The sequence below is a fragment of the Mandrillus leucophaeus genome, unplaced genomic scaffold, assembly GCF_000951045.1.
Source record: "Mandrillus leucophaeus isolate KB7577 unplaced genomic scaffold, Mleu.le_1.0 Scaffold107, whole genome shotgun sequence".
Taxonomy (NCBI): domain Eukaryota; kingdom Metazoa; phylum Chordata; class Mammalia; order Primates; family Cercopithecidae; genus Mandrillus; species Mandrillus leucophaeus.
In genome coordinates, this window is record NW_012098876.1 from 67,569 (window position 1) to 72,394 (window position 4,826).

Genomic DNA, 4,826 nt, shown 5'->3' on the forward strand with positions numbered 1-4,826 from the left:
ATAGAGTTTTTTGCTCTTGTTGCTCAGGCTAGAGTGCAATAGCATGATCTTGGCTCACTGCAACCTCTGCCTCCCGGGTTCAAGCAATTCTCCTGCCTTGGCCTTCCGAGTAGCTGAGATTACAGGCCCATGCCCGGCTAATTTTTGTGTTTTTTTTTTTTGTGTGTGAGAGCAAATTAATTTATTTAGTACTTTTTCCATTCCATATCATCAGGAGAATTGATTTCAACTTTCTTTTTACCTACATCAGACCAGTTGGGACTCAAAACTATACCACCAGACTCCATAAAGGATTTGTTCATGGCACATTTCATTTCATCAGAACCATCTGAATAGATCTGCTGAAATAACGTTTAAAGCTGCATTTTCCTCCAACTTTTCATTCTTTTCTTCTTCTTTCATTTCACCCACTAATTTATCCCAGTTTCTTGTATAAGGACATGATGATGGCTATAGATAGGTTCTTTACACCTGCTATGAATCGTTTTGGCATAGGCACATCTCCTTGCCCCTCTAGCTTTTCCCATCTCACAACCTCTGGCTTTTTCAGTTTAATTTCAATCTTTGTTGAAACTACTTTAAATGTGCTCTGTTCTGGTATTATAGGATGAAGTTCCAGTTTCAAATTGTAATCTTCCCCAGAAGGAAGTTTAACCGAAGCAGATAACTCTTTTTCTGAAAAGTCCACATTTATATCATTCTTCTGAACATTCTTGATCGTAAGTGTAATGACTACTTGAGATTGATACCAGTTACACTTGATTTTTTTTTTTTTTGAGACGGAGTCTCGCTCTGTCGCCCAGGCTGGAGTGCAGTGGCCGGATCTCAGCTCACTGCAAACTCCGCCTCCCGGGTTTGCGCCATTCTCCTGCCTCAGCTTCCCGAGTAGCTGGGACTACAGGCGCCCGCCACCTCGCCCGGCTAGTTTTTTGTATTTTTTAGTAGAGACGGGGTTTCACTGCATTAGCCAGGATGGTCTCGATCTCCTGACCTCGTGATCCACCCGTCTCGGCCTCCCAAAGTGCTGGGATTACAGGCTTGAGCCACCGCGCCCGGCCCACACTTGATTTTTGACTGATGAGTCCACACCTCAGATTCTGAACCATTCTGAGCTTCTTGACATCTTTTAATCCAGACACTGAAATTAGCATCTGCACTATCTAATTTTTGTCCTTCTGTAAAAACTTTTAGGGCAGCAACATAGTTTTTTTCATAATATTCACATATTCCTTTTCTCAACGTATCAGTGGAATTATTTGGATTGAGTTTGACAGACTTATTTGCATCAGCAACAGCAACACAGTAATTCCCAAGAAGAATGTGACAATAAGCTCTTTGACATGAATATTGTGCATCATCTGGTTTGTTTCAAAGCCTTAGTCAGCTCCTCTAATGCTGCTTGGGGGTCCTCGTCTATTACAGCATCCAAGAAGGAGGTTTGGAAAAACCTCTGGGATGTTGCAGGTCCTGCTGCAGCTGGTGCCATCTCTCATAGTCACTGTTGCTGCCGCCAGAGCTGCTACTATCGCGGTTACCACCTACGCCACTGCCCAAGGGGGAAACTTCTCAATTTTTGTATTTTTAGTAGAGAAGGGGTTTCTCCATGTTGGTCAGGCTGGTCTTGAACCCCCGACCTCAGGTGATCTGCCCACCTCGGCCTCCCAAAGTGCTGGGATTACAGGCGTGAGCCACCGCGCCCGGCCAACTTTCAACTCTTAACAGAAGTTTAGATGTTCAATTAGTTTTTAATTTTGTCTTCTGTAAACATGTTGCTAATAACACTTCTGTGCAACAAGAATCTTATTGACAAACATAGTTGACATAGTCCAAATCCAACACAAATAGAAGTCTAACACAAAAAAGCTAAAAAAGTTTTATCTTTATCAAATCTAGCATCCCGAAGAACCCAGTCTTATCCTGGGCAGCAAATAAAATATAAAGTCACAGAGACTTAGCATTTTACACATGGACAGGACCTTAAGATCACCTAATTCAATTGCTTTATTTGACAGAAAAGGAAAAGGCGGCCCACAGGAGTTGAATGATTTATCCACATCAGTGGCCCTGTGTGGTTTCCACAGAATGGCTGACCACTAAAAAAATTTTTTTTTTTTGAGACGTAGTTTCACTCTTGTTGTCCAGGCTAGAGTACAATAGTGTGATCTTGGCTCACCACAATCTCCGCCTCCTGGGTTCAAGCGATTCTCCTGTCTCGGCCTTTTCTACTAGTTGGGATTACAGGCATGCGCACAACTCCCGGCTAATTTTGTATTTCTAGTATAGATGGGGTTTCTCCATGTTGATCAGGCTGGTCTCAAACTCCCAATTTCAGGTGATCCACCTGCCTCGGCCTCCCAAAGTGCTGGGATTACAGTGAGCCATCCCGACTGGCCTGAAGAATTATTTTAACCCTGGTTTGTGATCAATCTGATCACCAGTTCATCTAAATGAGATCCTTGGAGGCAGATGTGAATCATGCCAACGTGAACACAAATTGCTGATGGCGTGAAGGAAATGTCACACAGGCAGGCTCCTTCTATGGTAGAGTTTGTTAGATGCACAAGTTTCAGAAGGACCACACTCAGTCGTAAGACTGAAATGGGGCTGGATCTCTAGCAAAAGCAATATAAGATTCAAAAGATTATTAGCCATAATCCTCTTTTAGGTATGTCTTATGGGCTACAATATCATCAACGGGCTAACAACAGAAGAAATATGGTTTCTTAAGCACACTAAAACTGTCTATAATATTTATGTTATCAACCATTTGTCTGATTCATCTTCTTTTATAAACACTGGACCACAGGAGGTACCTTTTAGTTGAATGTAAAATAATTCACTAAGTGTCACATTAGAGTCTGAAAGAACTAATTAAGCTTTATAATTTACACTTGTGGAATAACTTAATGGGCTTAATTAAATTTGCTCCAGACATTTCCTTTTATCCCTTTTGTGGCCTACCATTTTAGAAATGACCAATTAAATTAAAATTTCATTTTCAGGCCAGGTGCTGTTGCTCACGTTTATAATCTCAGCACATTGGGAGGCTGATATGGGAGAACTGCTCAAGCTCAGCAGTTTGACACCAGCCTGGGTGATAGAGTGAGACTTTGTCTCTACAAAAGAAAATTTAAAAATTAGTGTAGCATGGTGGTGCACAACTGTAGTCCCAGCTACTTGGGAGGCTGAGGTGGCAGGACTGCTTGAACGTGGGAGGTAGAAGCTGCAGTAAGCCAAGACTGCACTCCAGCCTGGGCAACAGAGCCAGACGCTGTCTCCAAAAAAAAAAAAAAAAACTTATTTAAATTTTGTATACTTTGATTTTAATTTCTTGTACAGACATTTCCCATGTTGGCTCCAACATTATTTCCTACCTTTTTCAGTTCTGTTACACTCTTTTCCAGACTCTTGAACAGCCTCCATTAAGTTCAGCTAATATCACAATCTCAGAACGAATAACAAAGACGTTCTATAATATGCAACATGTAAGAGTCAGTTCATACCCATGACAGTTATTAAGCCACTATGCAACAATGAAATACTGTTACATGACTAAATCTATGAAATTACTTCTTTATTCTTTTTTGTTTGTTTCTGAGATAGAGTCTTGCTCTGTCGCTCAGGGTGGAGTGCAGTGGTGGGATCTCGGCTCACTGCAACTTCTGGCTCCAGGGTTCAAGCAATTCTTCTGTCTTACCCTCCTGAGTAGCTGAGACTATTAGCTGGGTGCACATCACTGCACCCAGCTAATTTTTGTTTTGTTTTGAGACGGAGTTTTGCTCTTGTTGCCCAGGCTGAGCCACCATGCCCGGCTAATTTTTGTATTTTTAGTAGAGACGGGGTTTCACCATATTGGTCAGCTTGGTCTCAAACTCCTGACCTCAGGTGATCCACTCGCCTTGGCCTCCCACAGTGCTGGGATTATAGGCGTGAGTCACTGTGCCCAGCCCTTTACTTTTTTGACACAGTGTCTAGGTCTGTCGTCCAGGCTGGTGTGATCTTGGCTCACTGCAGTCTCTACCTTCTGGGCCCAAGTGATCCTCCCACCTCAGTCTCCCAACTAGCTAGGACTACAGGCGTGAGCCATCATGTCTGGACTAAATTTTTTGTAGAGACAAGGTCTCACTATGTTGGCCAGGCTGGTTTTCAACTCCTGGACTCAAGGGATCCTCCCACTTCAGCCTCTCAAAGTGCTAGAATCACAAGCATGAGCCACCACACCCAGCTATTTCCTTTCTTCCTCCCTCCCTTCCTTCCTTCCTTCATTTTATTTTCATAGGTATTTGGGGGAACAGGTATTCGGTTACACAAGTTGGTGCACCCATCACCCGATATTTCTCTACTATTAATAAGATCCTAGTATGCCAAAAAAATGAAGTTGAACCTTATCTCCTCATCTATAAAAATTAACTCAAAATGAGGCAGGCCGCAGTGGGTCATGCCTGTAATCCCAGCACTTCGGGAGGCCAAGGCAGGCAGATCACCTGAAGTCGGGAGTTTGAGACCAGCGTGACCAACATGGGGAAATCCTGTCTCTACTAAAAATACAAAATTAGCCAGGTGTGGTGGCACATTCCTGTAATCCCAGCTACTCGGGAGGCTGAGGCAGGAGAATCGCTTGAACCCGAGGTGGAGGTTGAGGTGAGGCGAGATCACACCATTGCACTCCAGCCTGGACAACAAGAGCGAAACTCCATCTCAAAAAAAAAAAGAAAAAAAAATTAACTCGGCTGGGCGCGGTGGCTCAAGCCTGTAATCCCAGCACTTTGGGAGGCCGAGACGGGCAGATCACGAGGTCAAGAGATCAAGACCATCCTGGCTAACAC

The 4,826-nt window shown here is 43.4% G+C and overlaps 1 protein-coding gene and 1 pseudogene across 4 annotated transcripts in view; both read right to left on the reverse strand.

The window, feature by feature from the left end:
* CNOT10 (CCR4-NOT transcription complex, subunit 10) overlaps window positions 1–4,826 on the reverse strand; it is a 131,701-nt gene that overhangs the window by 47,400 nt on the left and 79,475 nt on the right. The window lies entirely within an intron of this gene.
* Window positions 186–1,561, reverse strand: LOC105543393 (annotated as a pseudogene).